Source organism: Carassius auratus, chromosome 31, assembly GCF_003368295.1.
Source record: "Carassius auratus strain Wakin chromosome 31, ASM336829v1, whole genome shotgun sequence".
NCBI lineage: Eukaryota > Metazoa > Chordata > Actinopteri > Cypriniformes > Cyprinidae > Carassius > Carassius auratus.
This window is the reverse complement of record NC_039273.1, coordinates 1,744,296-1,765,056: the sequence shown is the minus strand read 5'-3', so window position 1 is coordinate 1,765,056 and position 20,761 is coordinate 1,744,296. Positions and strand designations below refer to the sequence as shown.

Sequence of the window (20,761 nt, the reverse complement as noted above, 5' to 3'; positions counted from 1 at the left end):
ACACACACACACACGTTTGTTTTTGTGTAAAGTGTGTTCATCCCATAGGTGTAATGGTTTTTATTCTGTACAAACTGTATATTCTATGTCCCTTCACCAACCCTACACCTAACCCTAACCCTCACAGGAAACTTTGTGCATTTTTACTTTCTCAAAAAAACTCATTCTGTATGATTTATAAGTGTTTTGAAAAATGGGGACATGGGTTATGTGTCATACCCATGTCATTATACAGAGTTGTGTCCTGATATGTCACACACACACACACACACACACACTCTCTCTCATCTGTCTCTCCTCTCTCTCTCTCTCACACACGCTCTCCCCCCCACCCCTCTCTCTCTCCTCCCATCCCCCCCTCTCTCTCTCTCTCTCTCTCTGTGGATCTCCTCCTCTCTGTCGAGGTGGGTGTTCTGGCTGTTATGTCTTGGAGAGGATAATGGCAGCTCTAATGCAGCCAGCCGTTCCTGATGTGGCCCAAAACGAGAGAAATGGGCCGGGTTTGGGATCGGACCAACCACAGCCAGATTCCACCTCCATTTTCCCCTCCGTCTCTCTCAATATCGTTGTTTTCCTTCAATGGTAAACTTTGTTTTCATAACCCGACTGGAACGCCCCTCGATGAATTCTTCGCTCAGTTATTCCTGTTTAACCCTGCAACTAGTTAACTCCAGCATTAAAGAGCAAATAAAGTCTGACTTCTGCAGCTTTGAGTTTGTTCACAGCAGGGTTGATATATAACTAGAACTGAAACTAAAACTAAAACCATTTTCAAAAAAAATTGTAGTGTAAAATAAACAGAAATTTTAATTTAAATACTAAAACTGAAACCAAAATGTATCAAATATCTGTATATATGTATACTACTGTATTCTGTAGACCTGCTTCACAGCATCAAATTCAGTCATTTCATAATTGTATAACTTATTTTCTTATTTTTGTTGCTTTGAAATAATCGGTATCGTATAATCGCTACATATTTAATAAAAGTGAGTTAATTTGACCTGGGAGAGACAGAAAGATGAAATATGTGGCGTTAAGTGAGTTATTATCTCACAAAAGCATTAATTTAGGTGCATGAATGTCAGATTGTTGCAACAAATGTTGCAAGAAAGATTCTTTTGGAATTAAATCGCTCGGCTGTCATCATGGCAACCGTCAACTGTTTAAAGGAAACTTCAGTGAAAAGGGCGTCTTCTTTTTTCCAATCTCTCTCTCTCTCTCTCTCTCTCTCTCTCTCTCTCGTCCATACCTGTGGTTTCACCAAACCTCACACCTTCATCTGCTCACATTTCTTCATTTACACACTTACACATGACTGTACTTAAAATCAGCTCGTCTTTTCCTCTGGGTGAAGAAGTAAAGCAACTTCACCGACAGACTCACAGCTGCAATCCAGCTGCTGAACACACACACACACACACACACACACACACACTCTTCCTCTATGTCCAAACCGGCCCAGAATAGCATCTCTAAAGTCTTGTAATAACAGCAGAGTTCCTGTGACTGCAAGAATTATGTGTAAAATAGACAAAATACCCATAATGACCATGTGCAGCCCTACTGATGTGTGTGTGTCTGAGATTCCCAGTGCTGGTTAAAATTCAAGTTCAAGATGTGATTACTGGTGGTACAAATGATATTATAATATTTCTGAACTTCAGTCAGGTTTCAGGCCCCACCATAGCACAGAAACTGCACTTGTTAAAATTACAAATGACCTGCTCCTTGCGTCAGATCAAGGCTGCATCTCATTTCTAGTTTTACTTGATCTTAGTGCTGCGTTCGACACCATATATCATGACACACTCCTAGATCGATTACAAAACTATACAGGTATTCAAGGACAGGCTCTAAGATGGTTTAGATCCTACCTGTCCGATCGCTACCATTTCGTTTACTTAAATGGGGAGTCATCTCATTTATCATCAGTAAAATATGGAGTGCCACAAGGATCCGTCCTAGGTCCCCTTCTATTATCAATATACATGTTAAAATACAGGATTAGTTTCCACTGTTATGCTGATGATACTCAGCTATATATCTCAACGAGACCAGATGAAACTTCTCAATTATCTAAGCTAACAGAGTGTGTTAAAAATGTAAAAGATTGGATGACGAATAATTTTCTCCAATTAAATTCGGATAAGACAGAATCTTGTAGATTACAATCTGCAACTAGACGGATGTACTGTTACTTCCTCTACAGTCAGAAATCTGGGTGTTATATTAGACAGCAACTTGTCTTTTGAAAATCATATTTCCAATGTTACAAAAACTGTATTCTTCCATTTTAGAAACATTGCCAAGTTTCGAAACATGTTATCTGTTTCTGATGCAGAAAAGCTAGTTCATAAATTCATGACCTCTAGACTGGACTATTGTAATGCACTTCTAGGTGGTTGTCCTGCTTCTTCAATAAACAAGCTACAGGTCGTCCAAAATGCAGCAGCTAGAGTCCTTACCAGGTCAAGAAAATATGATCATACTACCCCAATTTTACAGTCTCTGCACTGGCTACCTATTAAGTTCTGTATCAGTTACAAATAATCATTACTTACCTATAAGGCCCTAAATGGTTTAGCTCCAGCGTACCTAACTAGCCTTCTACCACGCTACAACCGATCACGCTCCCAAAGGTCACAAAACGCTGGACTTTTGATCGTTCCTAGGATAGCGAAGTCCACTAAAGGAGGTAGAGATCTCTTGCGCCAAGCATTCGAATAATGCATCTCTTAAATTGTGAGTGTAGCTGTATCTGATCAAATGCACATTCTTATTCATTAGCTTGGGTTAAACTAATTAATTGTACTTTGTTGGAACAGCAGCTATGCTAATGATGTCTCTATGTGTTTCTCTGTTTATAAGCTATACTACTAAATATTGTAGAAAAGTAATTTTCTGTAAAGTTGCTTTGTAACGCTTTGTATTGTAAAAAGCGCTATACAAACAGACTTGAATTAAACTGAATTGAATTGAATAATACAGTTAAGTCATTTAGCAGATGCTTTTATCCAAGTTTTAATGTCAAAAATGATCTGCCCGAGACCCACAATATTGATTATTACCAGAAATGTAAATACACAAAGTGTTAGTATTTCACACATTAGATACAAAATATCAAGTGTAATTTATTATAACGGAAGATGCACAAAAACTTTGATTATAAACGGATGAAGGAAAGTTGCGTGACTGTATCTGTGCCACACAGACTGATGAATGCGCTCGATGCCGTTATGGGCTCTTTGTGTGGTCCCGATGGGTCAGAACGCATTCATTGCACTGCGATAAAGTCATCCTGAGTGTTTGTACGCATGTGTACATCATCTGTAAGGACGTGTGTGTATCTGTTCAGTGTTACAGTGTGATTGTGTGACTGGACCCCAGCCTGAACATCACAGTCTCGCTCACCCCAACAAACTATTTGACTCACATCACCAGGAACCTGAGATCTTTGAGATATTAATTCATTACATTTCTGCACATTGTTTAGCCTGAAACATTTGTGACCCTGCAGCACATAATCTTGAGTCTCTGGGGCATATTTGGTGCAATAGACAAAAAATACATTGCATGGGTCAAAATCATTGATTTCTCTTTGATGCCAAAAATCATTAGGATATTAAGTAAAGATCATGTTCCCTGAAGATATTACTATCATAAATATAACATTTTTTATTAGTAATATGAATTGCTAAGAACTTCATTTGAACAACTTTAAAGATTATTTTCTCAATATTTAGATTAAAATATATATATATATATATATATATATATATATATATTTTTTTTTTTTTTTTTTTTTTTTTACATATTTGGATAAAAATACAAATATGACACATCTTACTGCATTTAAAAAAAATTACATCTTCAGAAAATATTTGTAGTTGAAATGCAGCTGCATTAGTCAGATTTCAGACACTAAATTAAAATAAAAAATAATATTATACTACTATCAGTGTGCTACTGCAGATTCTAAAATAACAGAAACAGCATTCAGGCCTGTTCTTACAAAACCTGATGTGATTAAACCACGTGAAACCCTAATCAACGTTCCTAGCACAGAAACGATCCACACAGAGTCTGATGATTAATTTTCAGAAATATTTGCATAGGAACATGTAAACTACGACGGACTGAGCGATCTCTCATCAACCAGAACATTCATTTGTTCGCCACACTTCAGCTCCTTCTTTCAGGCGGTGAAAAAGCTTTTGTTTTCTCGCTGTACGGATCCCGGGAGCTCTAAAGCGAGCCACTCACACAACAGCTCCGTCATCGAGGGCCATTTACATAACTAAACACTAACAAATGAGCACATCGACTCACTGAGACACTGAGACAGAGAGAGACGAGAACTAAATGAGTGCTAGCTGCTCTCCGGCTGAGCCCTATGTGTTCCTGTGTGTGTGTGTGTGGCCTGTTCCTCAGTGATTCACAGATCATATTACACACACACACACACACACACACAGGCTGCCAAACAGCTCTCAACACCCAATAGCAGATAACAGCCTCACATCTACATAAAGAGCACAGAAAGACTTCAGAAGAGTTAAACAAACACCAATCACAACAACAGTTCACAAACATACAGAGATAATTCACCAATTATTTTAAACAGTAAATATTACATATAAATAATATTCAACTTAATACTATTTCTAAACATATAAATTAAATATAAATATTATTTTTAAATAATATAATATATAATATCATAATAAATCAAAAAGTGTTTAAAATAATAAATATATAAAGTGTTAAAACTAATAATTAATCCGAAATAAAATATAAACATAAATATAAATAATTTAAGGAAAATATTGAACTACTGATACAAGTTTAATTTGAATTACTAAAATCACAAACTGAAATAAAAAAAAGCTTATCTAAAACTATATATACATAAAAATAGTAAAATAAAAATAAATTCTTTAGAAATAAGTATTATTAAATAAAATAATAAATAAATGTAAACTATTTATAATTTTTATTAATTATTATTTTGTATTATTATTATATTAATTTAGTAATAATGTATTAATAAATAAATTCATATTAATATAAATACATATGATTTATTTTGGAAAAATAAATAAATAAATAAAACCCCCAAACAATTAAATAAAAACTGAAAATACAAAAAGTAAAAGCTAATTCAAAATACTAATAAAAACTCTATAGTAAATAAATCATAATGGACTAACCAATATTTGTAACCATATTTCTGCATGTGAGCGTCTGTTAATAATGTTGTTTGGTGAAGCTGTGAGTCAGAACATTCTCAGACAGACAGAAAAAGAGAGAGAATCCCAAGAAAAGAAAACTTCCAACGATCCAAAGGAAAAAAAAGAGGTGCAGAGCTGAATGTGAGATGGAAAAAATGTGTGTGTGTGTGTGTGTGTGGGAGTCTGACTGTGTGTGGCATTGAGACGCCCTCAAGCTCCACTCAACGACTGCACACACACACACACACACACATACATACAGACATGCATATATATGCATATATATATATATATATATATATATATATATATATATATACATACTGTATGCAGACAGAGAGAGCAGATTTTCTTTTGCTGGTTTGAGTCTTATACAGAATAAAACATCAGCAGATCTTCATCGTCCTCATGTACAGCTGTTTTGAACACAAGTACATATCTCTCTGATGTATATCTGATTATACAGAAAACAATCCTCTCATCTCAAAGCTTAACATCTCCAATAATCACATACTTTCTCCTGAGGCAAACGAAGGACAACAGTTTAAGTTAGAAACATCTAAAAGTGCAGCTACAGCTGACAGATTCCAGATATTCCCATTACAGTAAATGCATGAGCAATTCATCTTTAATGAAATTCATAAAGTAAGGTTTTACTAAAAAACACTTGTTGACAAAACTCACTACAATGCAATTCAAAACTGCACTAATGCAACAAATGCATTATAGAAAAGTTTGTTTGTCACTGGTTTTTTTATGCAGTATACTTTCTAAAGATCTAATAGTGTATTATCGTAATAATGCATGATAACTGGGGATTGCAAGGGATAATTAATGCATTGAATTGCTTCAACTAGTTGTGAAATCTTCTGCAGGTGTTTGATCTGATCGCTATCGTTCCCACATCAGGATTTAAAGAGGGTCGGCACACAAAAACCTGATCTGAACGGGTCATCAGCTATTTCCTCATTCATTAGTGCACAAAGAGACGGAGCGGGACGAGGCTGGAGAGCTGGAGGAGGTTAAACTCTCTCCTACCTGAGGGGCGCAAACGTTTTCAGATAAGAGCGGGAGAGAAAAGCGAGCGAGCGAGAGCTCTCGAGTCGGCCGGCTGTAGGGCTCTTGGGAAGTTTGTCTTGTAATTGAATCAATTGTTGACCTCCTGTTCAAACCGGCCGAGCTGCTCAGAGAGAAGAGCCTGGTGAATAATAAACACTCTCTCTCTCTCTCTCTCTCTGTGTGTGTAGTGAGTTATGCTCGCCCCTCCTCTCCGCTCCGATTGTGCCATGAGTCAAAGGCCGTGATTTAGGGAGGAGCTGTACAATCCTTTCACTTTCTCCTCCTTCTGCATTCTCTCTTTTTCATTCCTCCTTTTGTTGAAGCGTGGGATGAATTCTAATCGGCCGTCTCACCCCAAAACCTCCTGTTTCACCTTCACACTGTACCTCTGTCTGCTTTACCATCATGACACTGTCCTGACAAACAAAACCTCCAACCGTCAGGTTTGATGAATCAGTGTGTTCAGAAAAAGTTTAAATATTACAGTTGATTCAGTCATATCAGTTAGATTCAGGTTGGACTGAACAAACTAAATCTGAATTAAACTGATTCACTCATATACATTTGGATCAAGTTATATGGTTATATGGTACAAACAACATTTGATTCATTCAAATAAATCTGATTTAGGCTCGATTGAACAAACTAAATCTGAATCAAACTGATATGAATCAAGATTCATTGATTCATTCAAATAAATCTGATTCAGGCTGGATTGAACAAACTAAATCTGAATCAAACTGATATGAATCAAGATTCATTGATTCATTCAAATAAATCTGATTCAGGCTCGATTGAACAAACTAAATCTGAATCAAACTGATATGAATCAAGATTCATTGATTCATTCAAATAAATCTGATTCAGGCTGGATTGAACAAACTAAATCTGAATCAAACTGATATGAATCAAGATTCATTGATTCATTCAAATAAATCTGATTCAGGCTGGATTGAACAAACTAAATCTGAATCAAACTGATATGAATCAAGATTCATCGATTCATTCAAATAAATCTGATTCAGGCTGGATTGAACAAACTAAATCTGAATCAAACTGATATGAATCAAGATTCATCGATTCATTCAAATAAATCTGATTCAGGCTGGATTGAACAAACTAAATCTGAATCAAACTGTCATGAATCAAGATTCATCGATTCATTCAAATAAATCTGATTCAGGCTGGATTGAACAAACTAAATCTGAATCAAACTGTTATGAATCAAGATTCATCGATTCATTCAAATAAATCTGATTCAGGCTGGATTGAACAAACTAAATCTGAATCAAACTGATATGAATCAAGATTCATTGATTCATTCAAATAAATCTGATTCAGGCTGGATTGAACAAACTAAATCTGAATCAAACTGATATGAATCAAGATTCATTGATTCATTCAAATAAATCTGATTCAGGCTCGATTGAACAAACTAAATCTGAATCAAACTGATATGAATCAAGATTCATTGATTCATTCAAATAAATCTGATTCAGGCTGGATTGAACAAACTAAATCTGAATCAAACTGATATGAATCAAGATTCATTGATTCATTCAAATAAATCTGATTCAGGCTGGATTGAACAAACTAAATCTGAATCAAACTGATATGAATCAAGATTCATCGATTCATTCAAATAAATCTGATTCAGGCTGGATTGAACAAACTAAATCTGAATCAAACTGATATGAATCAAGATTCATCGATTCATTCAAATAAATCTGATTCAGGCTGGATTGAACAAACTAAATCTGAATCAAACTGTCATGAATCAAGATTCATCGATTCATTCAAATAAATCTGATTCAGGCTGGATTGATACTACATTTGAATCACACTGACTCCGTCATATACATTTGTTTCAAGTTCATTCATATCAATCTGATTCAGGCTAAATTGGTCATAATTAATGTGACTGAAGTTAATCGAGTCATATCTATTTGATTCAGGTTGAAATCATATTAAATGAGGTTTAAACTGATTCAGTCAAATCATTTTGATTCAGGTTGAATTGGTCATACTAAATTTGATTTATACTGATTCAGTCAAATCAATGTTCAGCTTGGATCATATTACATTTGATTCATGTTAAGTCTTATCAGTTTGATTAAACTAAATTTGAATCAAATTGACTTGGTCACATCAGTTTGATTCATGATTATTCAATCTATCTTGTTACATTTTGATTCAAATGAATGTTCATAAAAATGGGATTGGTCAGTATTAGTCCATAACCTGGGCATTTTCAGAGTTTGACCACCAGTTTAAAGGTTTAAGATACGCTTAATGACGGCCGAGTGGAGAAGAAAGAGGAGATTCTCCCGTAATCTGTTTGCTCCAGGGCTTTAGATTTGTGCTCTATTGTGATGTTTCTCAATCAGTGCAGAGCAAAGCTGATCACAAACCTGTTAGAAACTTCCCTCTCTCTCTCACTCCTCATTCATATTCTATTTCACATCTATAATAACTGAAGCAGCATGTTGCACATCACATTCTATCATTTATATCCATGCACGTGGCAGGCGCTTTTATCCAAAGTGATATTTTTAAAAAATTCAGTTCGTGAACTGATGACTGCTTTTTGTGAAAGGAAGAAATGCACAATTGTGACACTGAAGCACAATTAGAGTCTTGAAAAAACATTTTTTCCGAAATTGAGATTAATGCATCATCTGAAAGCTGAATAAATCATCTTTCCATTGATGCATGGTTTGTTAGGAGGACAATATTTGAGAAAATCATCTTAAAAGTTGTTCAAATTAAGTTCTTAGCAATGCATATTACTAATCAAACTTTTTGTAAATGATTCATGCATAATCCTGAATATCATCCTAGGTCATTATATATATCAATCTATCATTAAAAATGAACACAAAAAAGTAAAAAAACAATCTTTTAAAGGCTGAAATACAGCTATTATATCACACATGATGAATAACTAACTTCCATGAAAATGCTGATCTGGAATCAGCCACAGCAGCCACATTTGGCCCCCAGCAGTGTATAAACTGTATTATATTTCTATAAATATATTTGATATAAACCTCAGCGTCGTCTCATTCACGCTGGATCCTCTCCTGAAGTGTTTGTTGGGAAATCCTGAGTAAATCACAGTGTTTGCTCACACTTTGTGAGCAGCAGGTTTTTATGGACTTCCACTGTTGACAATCGCTTCACTTCTGTTGGCCTCGCACAAGCAGGATAACACTGTGCAAATATGCTCATGTACACTCGCACAATCGCTCTCTCAAACACACACACACACACACGCACGCACGCTCCAGCGCCAATGTCCTGAACCACACACTGATATCACAAACGCTCGACCAGGAGTCATTACTTTACAGCAACTAATCACTAATGATGATGAGAGACCAACTAATCAATGCATTTCCTTGCTCTCGTCATCATTAGCTATATAAGACACTACAAACTATTTCATTAATTGGCCAGTGCTGTGTCATATTCAGATTATTGCATTGCATCAAACCTGAACAACACAAGCTTTTGAATCTCATTAAGACAGATCCAATTAAATTATTACTACAATAACACACATTTATTTTCTGTATTTTGAGGTGGATTTTGAGAAAATATTATGTCAAATAAATTTAGTTTCAACTTCAAATTTGAGATGAGACATTTTGGCATAAACAGCTTCAGCCAATAACTGGTTTTTAAATAATTTCTAGTGCAATTTGAGGAAATATAATGCAAGTACAGTGTTGTTTTATAATAATAGCTGTCATTGCTGTCACAAACATTATATATGGAATGTTATTCTGTATATAATATATATTTCTAAAATATCATCCATCAGCCAGAGGAAAATAAAAAACACAAATCTGACGGTCAACAACGGTTATTACGATTCAGAACGATTCAGAGTCGATTCAGAAAGTAGTTTCAAAGCAGAGGTTTTCAAAATCTGGAGAAATTTGAAATATTAGAAATAAAATATATTATTTTTAACCAGAATTCATTTTGCAAAAAGGACAAAATGACAAACTGAACTGAACAAATGCATTATTAATAACTATTTTGAATAAAGAATGTTTTTCAGATATTATTTCAATAATTTATTTTGGCTTTAGTGCTATACAATGACAAAAAAAATATTAATTATTTAATTAAATGTAATATTTAAATATTAGTTATTAAACAATATATTTTAAATGCTCCTATAATATATATATATATATATATATATATATATATATATATATATATATATATATATATATATATATATATATATAAAATATTGCACTTACTGCTTTTCTTGCACAGTATAAATGCCTTTATATTAAAAAATATATATTTAATAATTTTGAATGAATAATGTTTTTTTAGATATTATTTTGGCTTTTGTAAATTGACAACAAATTAATTAATTAAAAAATGTAATATTTAACTATTAGTTAATGAATATATTTAATTTGTAAACAATAATAAAAAAACGCTCTTATATTATACATATATATATATATATATATATATATATAATGTTTTTTTCACACAGTATAAATGTTTTCATATTTAAAAAAAATATATATTTGTGCATCAAAATGAGTGAAAGCCTCTATTTTAATTCATTAAATAACACAGGCTCCGCAGCATGAAGTGCAGCAGTAGGTGCAGGCGTTCCAGGTGCATGCTGGGTAAATGAGTGTGTGTGGTGGAGAGCGGTTCGAATCGGTGTCTCATTAGTAGCTCTTTGACCTGAGCCTGAACACATTCAGATGAATGCAGCAGATCATGAGTCTCACCGGGACCCTCCAGCACCAACAATAGACCCCCAGCAGAGCCCAGCTCTTAATACCAGCCTCCGATTCACACCTCATCTCAAAGAACAGTCCCTCCTCCGTCTGTCCGTCTGTCCTCGTCCCTGTCTCTCTCTCTCTCTTGTGTATTGGGCAACAAAGCAGACGCAACACAACTGCTCCTTCCTCACACCACGAGAAAGTCTGTGTGTGTGTGTGTGTGTGTGTGTGATCAGTGCTAAATGAGTAATTAGCATGTGAAGGTAAAACAGAAGGCTTGTTAATGACGGCTCTCGAGTGACAGTGAAAGTGTGTGAGGATCGATTCCCTTTTAAACTCAAGCTACTGTATTGCATTTGATGCATGAACTGAACACAATGATATTAAACCTGTTTCTAACTCGATCTCCTCGTGTCTTCTAGTCCTAGTGTTTTATCCAGTCAAAGCTCTTTTAGTGTAATTGTAGAAATGTCTTGAGTTATTGTGATCAAGTAAAGGTCAGAATAAGGTCAGTAATATCTCCAGATGAACTCTTCTTGGACTGAAGCAGCTCAGCTTTACTTGATTCTCCATCAATCATGTTTTAGAGTCTCAAATCTGATGAGGAGCTTTACTTTCACTGTTCCTCAGCGGAGGAATGATCTTCACAAGCCTCCAGAACATCTCACATCTTCTGAGGAGCCTTGATTTCTCCAGCTCTCCATCACTGTGTTATATTGCTCGTTTATTTCTACTTGATCTTAAAGTTAGTTTTAAAAACATTTAAGTTAATTCAGTCGAATCAATTTGATTCAGGTCGAGTTGAAGAATTTGCTTATTAAGATATTTCCACAGAAAGATTTGAGGTCTGCTGACAAAACATGTTTCCAGCTCAGACAGCAGCAGAAGATCTGAATCAGTCTGAGCCCCGAAGCCAAATGGGACATTAGCATTTTAACAGGCTGACGGGAGGCTTGTTTAAACCTGTCGTCCCACACACACACACACACACACACACACACTCGGCCGGACACACGTCTGTCCTCCAGTGATCATGTTTGCTCTCAGGCCGTGAATCACACATCCGTCGGGACGAGAGGAAAGTCCTTCTAACTCCTGCAACAAAAGGCCAGAGACAAGCAGCTCCTTCACTAGTGTGTGTGTGTGTGTGTGTGTGTGTGTGTGTGTGTACAGTGAGGTAAACCACACACACCTCAGAGGTTTAGCAAACACAACTTCACTAACTGGAGGAATCCCAACCGAAGACGGTAAAATAACAGTAAATAACAGTAACTAACCGTAATCCAGCCACAGCAGTGACATACAGCTCATGAGAAGATTTATGACATACATTCATTGAACGTGACATCACAACATGATATGCAATTTAATTAAATATAAGCACTGCATGTTTCAAAAAGATGCGTGCCACTTAAATACAAGCATTGTAATTTTAAATTTTTTTTTCTATATTAATTTTCTTAAATACTTTTTGTACAGTGAAATATTACAATTGTAAGTTTTTTGTTTTTAGTAATTTTTATATTCTACTTAATATAATAATAATAATAAAAATTATTATTATTATTATTATAAATTATGCAAATCATGCAGCCAGGAAGAAAAATTAAAGCTTTATTTTTAGAACATTTTTAAATTGTAATGGAGTGACTTTTTTATTTATTTATTTATTTTCTGGTGTGAAACATCTGAGACAAAGCTGATACTTAAATGAAATTTAACGGAGAACTCAATTAAGTCATGAAAGAGCGTCTCTGAGAAGTAAAGAGGAATATCTAATGCTAACCGGAAACAAACATCAGTCAAACTCTTTCAGGTTTCTAGATCTTTATATGCTTTAATAAGGTTCTTTACTGCTGGCTTTATTACTGTTCAACTCGCCAACAACTAGTTTGCTCATGAAAATCCTGCAGCTCTGCCAGTGAAACTCTTCAGCTGTATCTGCACATCAACACATCCTGAAACACTTCACGACACACACTTTAAAACAGTTTCTCTGTGATTCAGAGGAGTCTTCGTCACATTAAACTACTGAACAATCAGCGTCTTCTCAGCATTTGACCTCAAGACTGAGGAGACCTGAGGACCGTTCCTCTTCCACACTTTCTCACAAGCGTCCAGCTGACAGACCAGATGAAGCACAGGACTCCAGGTGTCTCCACAGGGAGCCCACACACACACACACACACACACACACACCTGCTTATCTGGGAAATGAACAATGGTTGAGGCAGGGAAAGGCATCATCATCATCATCATCATCATCTGGGAAAGTGTTCTCGCAGTGATTGTTTAACAAGCTCCAGGCGGTCAGTTCACGTCAAACACTGTTCAGGAACTGACATGATTTTATATATATATATATATATTAATCAGCAGTTCTTGTATAATTATGATGCAGGCAGTTTTATGGAATAAGTCAACAGAATACAGAAATATTTGTGACGAAAGGCTGACATTTTTATATTTTTATTAAACTTTTATGTTATTTTAGTTGAGTGGATTTTAATTCATTATATTTCTTTTAGATTTTTTTTTTTTTTTTCAAAATTCTGTTTTCTGTTTTAATTTTTCCAAATTCCACAAGGGGTTAATTACATTTTAATCATCAAAAAGCATGCATAATTCATAATACTTTAATGATTTAATCAATTATATATATTTTTTAAATGTAATCAAATTAAAATGAGACTTTGTTTCCAACATTTTCTACTTTTAAAATTCTAAATAATATTTGTCAATTTTTTTAGCTGTTAATTGTTTTTTTAATTGACGGTTAAAAACTTTTATTTTGCTGGTTGTAGTGGAGCACAGAATCAGTTAAATGTGTCAGTTTTTCAAAATTGAACGAAATACAACTATTTGAAAATCTGGAATCTGAGGGAGCAAAAAAATCTAAATATTGAGAAAATCATCTTTAAAGTTGTTCAGATGATGTTCTTAGCAATGCATATTACTAATCAAACATTACGTTTTGATATATTTACAGTATGAAATTTACAAAATCTATTCATGGAACATGATCTTTACTTAATATCCTAATAATTTTTGGCATAAAAGAAAAATCTATAATTTTACCCCAGAAAATATACCCCAGAGATTTAAGACTGCTTTTGTGCTCATATTAAATTGTGAAATGCATTTCAGTGTCTGCTATTCTGCTCATGTTTTTCATACAATTTGTATTTTGTAAAAAAAAAAAAAAAAAAAATCTGTAAAACAGATCAGAATGACTGATGACTCATCCTGCACTACACAGATTCTTGTCCAATCAGATGCTCTCGTGAATGAGAATGCCCCTCCCACTATGACTGTCACCATTCACAGCAGTGATGAAACTAGAAGACTATCAGCTAATAAACAGGGCAGCTGAATCAGTAGAGGAAAAGCAGAAACCTGCGCTGGTTAAGCTATAATCGTCTCTGTGTGTGCTTCCCGCTTTCTGGAGTTTACTGCAGCCGAGCCGTAAGTGAAAAGATAAACACAGCATCTGTTACCTGTGGAGGAGCTGCACACACTGTTTGGGCAGGTGTGAGCGCTCACACACACACACACACACACACACACACACACACACACACACACACACACACACACACACACCCCTCACAAGTCAACACTGAGACAACACCAGTCACAATCTGACTTTCTCTCCATGCAGAATTATTAAAGCCATAAAAAAGAATAGTAAAACTTTGCAATAAGGTCACATTAGTTAACATTATTAATGCATTTCATTATATTAACTTAAAACGAGCATTACATTTGATATATGAAAATAAAGTAGTGCTGTAAAGTGTTACAAAAAACGTAAAAAATTAAATTAAACTAAAAAAATATAAATAAATTTTTTAGCTAGCTGCCAAAGCAACATTTCACATTTTTATTTAGTTTAATATCCTTTAGTATCTTGATAAAATGACTAAAACTGAAATAAAAATTTTAATGTAAAAAAATATAGTAAAAAAATATGTAAAAATTTATCAAAATGACGAAAAAAGTTTACTAAACATTTCCCTAAAAATTCAAATGAACTGCAAAAATTAAAGTAAAAAAAATAATTTAAATGCTGAAATAAACAATTATAGATGATATATAAAAACATATTACATTTTAGCTAGTTGTCAAGGCTATAAACATAAATCAATTAAAATGACTAAATCACACAACGTAGTTACTAAATGTTTAAAATTAAAATAAAAACAAAATTACAAAGTAGTTCCAAATGTTGATTATAGTGATCTGAAATGACACGGATGTGGCCTGATCAGGGTTTCATGACTTATCCAACACCAAAAATTTCCCAGATCAGTGTCTGACTGCCACAGGACGTGTGTGTGTGTGTGTGTGTGTGTGTGTGTGTGTTTACATGCGAGTGAAAAAACATCAGGTCAGTAGCTGAATCAACAGCAGCTTGACCAACTCAACCGTCCACCGCCGTCCCGTCCAACACTCGCTCCGCAAACCTGGGAAACTTATGAGCAAACTCAAATGGAAGAGGTCAAGCCTAGATAACACTTTATTAAATGCTATTTAGCAAATCTGTGTCTGTAAGCATAAGAGCTCCGGCGAGCCGAAGTCCTGAAACTCAGAGCGTGTGCAGTCCGTGCGTAATTAATGAGTGCAATTATTATAACTCTGAGGAGGAACTGTGTGTCTCAATGAGAAACAGATGCAGCACACGGCGAGAGAGGTCAGTCGTTCACACACACACACACACACACACACACACACAGAGCCGGCTGTAAATAATAACTTACAAGCTCACAAGCACAAATGACTATTACTATAAAAGCCTCACACTGCATTAGCGGCCACACGGCTGACAGAAGTGTGACGGAGCGAGAGACAAGAGTCAAGTTACAGACGACAACAACAACACAGTGACTTAAAGATAAAACACATTTAAAGAAACTACTCAAGCTACAATACTACCTGTATATACTGTATCTGTGTGTGTGTGTGTGTGTGTGTGTGTGTGTGCGTGTTTGTGTGTGTGTGTGTTTGTTTTTGTTTTTGTGATGCAAGTTGGAAATCAGAAACTATTTAAACATGACTTATTATTATTATTATTATTATTAACAAGAAGAAATTTTTTTTTTAATAAATTATGCACGCCAAAAATACTATAATTTTTTTAAATTCATTTAGTTTTTGGAGATTTTTTTCTGGAACTACTGTGAATAATAAATTGATTTTTTTTCTTTTTTATATATTAATAATCATCATCATAATGTATAAATATGTGAATAAAATAATTCTATTTTAATTATAATTCAATCATAATTATAACAATTAAGCGAAATTTAAACTTAAATATTTATTAATGATATTGTTTTAATAATAAGTATTATTATTAGTATTATTAAAACAATAATAATAAATGAAAATTAAGTTTAATGCATACAGTGCATTCCGAGCTGAAGGAAGCTTTAGACGAGCGACACAGTAATAAAAAGGTTGCGCTGTAGCTCAGGTTTCGTGTGTCTATCAGTCACATCTCCTGCATACACTCAAATCCTGCTGGAATCACGGAGGATATGCGGGCCCTGATTTTTTTCTTGGTTTTGTAAAACAAACAGAGCAAACTGGCACGAAAACAACATTCTGAGCGGAGCGACTCTTATCAGATCTGCACTTGAACTGGGAACAAGCAGAAACCAGCTTTCGACGGCACGCTAAACCTCTCGTTCTGTGCCTCTGACGCCCGGCTTATCATCTTAAAAGATTTCTATTACAGTGGTTTCTGAGATAAAATTGAATATGAAGACAGTTAATACATCTACAGACTTATTACACAGGTATTTGGGTAGCTGGCAAGTATCAACAAAAAGGTGAAAATGCATATGCATGTAATACATTATTAGTTTATTTTAAATGGTCCTGCGATGTGAGAAATTAATTTTAAAAGTACAAATATTCCATGCATTCTCTCAGTTAATATGAGCTCATAAAAATGCATGTAAAATAATGGTACTATAATTAGAAAAATGCTGTTTAAATAGTTTTAGATGGAATATAGCGCAGTTTTGTAATAAACACCATCGAATAACAAATCACAGAAACGCAGCACGACTATTTCAGTGAATAGCACTAATAATACAAAACGTACTGGATGTGGTCGAAAATAATAATTCATTTTTTCATGGTTTTAGTTAAGTATAATAACCCTGAGGGGGTTAAAACCTCAAATTCTTAATCAAAACTGTCTTGTTTTCCAGAAAAAATATCAAAACATTCTTAAAAACAAAGTGCAAAGTAACTTGTCCTTTGATTTTTAAACTTGTTTTAATCATAAAAGTTTTAAAAAGCCTACTTTCTTTCATTTTTTGCCGTGACTCGGCTTGCATTAGAGAAGAGCGGCGTGAACATTCACCTCAACTTCTCCACAGACCACCGAAAATGAGACAACATGAACTATGCATTTCAATTCTTGACGAACTGTTCTTCTAGTAAGAAGAGTTTTGAAAGGAAAGGAAGAATGCAAGAAGGCAAGCAAGCAAGAAAGAAAGAAAGAGAGAAAAGCAAGTGAGTGTCTGGGCAGCAGTGTGCAACAGCAGGAACGCAGCACTGAGTTTCTGCGTCTCTGATTGGTCGAATGCGTCTGTGCAGCCCACCCAAGAAGCTGCAGCAGCCCATGGGCATAAATCTGAGAGTCTGACTCACAGCGCATTTCAAACACTCTACAACTCTCTCTCTCTCTCGCTTAGCATTATTCACTCCAGTACTAATAAAACTCAACTCCTCTCAGCTCGGGCCAACAATATTATTTTTGCAAAGACTTAATTGGGTTTGCCTACATACATATGCGCATGCATGTACGTAACGGCATGCGTGTGAGGTGACGGCAAACTTATGCAACGAGCGCGCTCTGATGAATGCATGAAAGCGTGCACAGGTAAAGTTGTGAGTGTATGCGTGTTTGTGCATGCGCATGTTTGTCTGCCAGGGTCTGGATTATTATCTGCACTGCTGCTAAAAGCTCTGAGTAATCAATTTAACTTTCTTTTGATGATTCTTCTGGGTTGCATCTAATTTGTCAAATGCCAAAAATCCGAAGCGCAAGAAACACATCAAAGACGAGTAATTACAATGATGCGAGTTCAAAACTCCTGCGCCTCCATGACAACGGAGTGAATAATAAACACGCCCCCTCGCAGCTCTGGACTGAAGTGAGTCATCACACACACACACACACACACACACACACACACACACTCACACAAACTGACGTGCTGCAAACGTGTACGGATCGAGAGAAACCCCGAACTCATTCGGTTTCCACTCAATCATAGGAAGGAATAAGCACCAGAGATCTCTTTGGTTCCTCTTTCTGTAAAAAGGTTTAAAGTTGTGAATAAAACAAAGATCGTTGGAATAAATTAGATTTCAAGTTTTTCATGCTTTTTGCTTGTTAATGTTATTGCATTGGAGTAAAACCTACTAGCTTTCCTCACACAGGTTATAACAACTTCCCACATTTATTTATTTATGTAATAATTTTTTGGGATCATTTTTCGGGATACTTTTTTTCTCCACCTTGTTACACTCAAAAATGACAGGTGTTTTAAAAGCGTCTCATATTAAATTAAATATTGGATTCAGTCTTTTGTGAACGTTTTCTTTCCAGTTTGGAACCCATTGGTTGTTCTGAGCTTATACACTTCAGTTTCTGAGTGAAAACTACCAAAAATAACCACAAATAATGCTTTTTTCACTCAAAATCTGACGTGCTCAGGTCTACAAACAATCAGCTCCAAAAAGAAAAACAAAATATTAAATCTAAGATATGGTGAAAATGTACCACAACAAGAGATTCACAAGCAATTTTAAAAGGTTGGTCATTTTTGGGTTCAACAGTACAACGGATATTTTGCTTTTCTTCGTGCAATGTACTACCAAATGAGTGAAAGCCATTCCTACACTTAATTGTATTTCAGTGTAAACTAATGGAGGGCTACTGGAGACTTGAGTCCCAAACGAGTCTGTAGTCGTCACACAGAAAGCATATAGAGTTTAAAAATCATTTGATAAGAAACATTTAAGTTCAGAGAAAAGTCTCCATCTAATTTCATTGCTATTTCAGAGCAACAAAAACAAAAGATGTTAAAGCGTTCTCAATTGTGATCTTTCTTTTCTTTGGAGCACCACAAGAAACGGTATCTGGAGAGGAATTGGACTATTGAAACTTGTTGGGCTGGTTTAAAGTGACTAATTTAATCGGAGACCAAACTTCATGATGGTATGAAGTGAACAGGGACTGAAGTGAAAGGTAGAATCAGGAGAAATAGGTTGATAAACAGGTCTCGCTGTCTAAATCTCAAACAATTCCTCACAATTCGGTCACTTTCTTTGGAAAGAGCATCTTCTCGCCGTCAGATCGGTAGATCATTGATGTGAACATGCCACCATCTGAAAAACTCGTGATTATAATATGTGGACAATGGCTGCTTGTAAAGCCCAATAGTCCGACCGTTTCGTAACATAATCCAGCCTCGAATTTGAAATCCTCTCTGAGCTTTCGTCTTTCAACCGATGCGAAATCCAGCGAGGGAATCATCTCGACTATGAAAGAGTTATTGACCATTTGATTCAGAGAGATGGAACAGAGAAAACAATCGTGGTTTAGTGGTCTGTGCCAAGGCTTCGTTATTTAAAGATTTATACATTTCTGTTCAAACATCACCTTGCAACATTTTTCCATCGAAACCGTTGACAGATGATCCCACGACTAATGTCAGCTCAAACTGTGAAAATGAAGAGGAATGAAGAGACGCTTAGACTTGTGTCTCCTCAAATTGTCATCGGAGGATGCCTGTGACTTTAATTTATAAAAATTAACTCAATTGGATAAGATGATTCTGTCATCACCCACATGTCGTTCCAAACCTGTGACTGTATTTCTTCTGAGGACCACGAAAGGAGACATTTAGCAGAATGTTCACGCTGCTGTTTCCATGTCTTTTACAGTCAATGAGGCACGAACATGGTGATAAACCTACTTTACATCATACATCATACAGGTTTGAAATGACACGGGGATGAATAAATGATGACAGAATTGTAATTTTTGGGCTGAATTACTCCTTTCATGAAGAGAAAGGAGAAAAGAAAGCAAGCAAGACGGAATGAAGGCAAGAAAAAAAGATAAAAGACAGAAAGAAGGAAAGCATGAAAGAAAGTAGGAATGCAAGGGCAACAGAAGATCATGCAAGAAAGAGAGAAATACAGAAAGCAAGGAAGATGAAAGATATAAATAAGTATAGAAAGCAAAAAAGAAAGATAACTAAAAGAGTCTGAATGCACAAGAATGCACAAAAGCGAGAAAAAGCCAAAAAAAATACAAAGAAATGCAAAAAAAGCAAGCAAGCAAGAAAGAAAGAAAGACGAATGTGAATCCAGCAGACATTTGCACTGTAAGACTTGAGAAGACGCGCAGCATCAGTCCTGAGCTTTATTCTGTCTCTCTTGTCCTTCATGAATGAAAGAGGGACAGAAAAGAGGATGGAGGAAAAGCTCAAGGGGCATAAAAGAGGGATGGGGGTATTTAGCGGGTTTTACTCCTTCCTTCTCTGCTTCGGTCTCTGAGCTCCGGCTCGGGCCGCTGACTGGACGGACAGCTGCTATTAAAAGTTGATTGTTTCAGGTTCACGGAGTGTGAAAGGGTGTTATTGGGGTCTGCGATCCCCGTGAGGGTGG

General features: G+C 35.3%; 1 protein-coding gene across 3 annotated transcripts in view; it reads right to left on the bottom strand.

Annotated features, from left to right (window-relative positions):
• Nucleotides 1-20,761, bottom strand: part of gli1 (GLI family zinc finger 1) — a 42,868-nt gene that overhangs the window by 15,709 nt on the left and 6,398 nt on the right. The window lies entirely within an intron of this gene.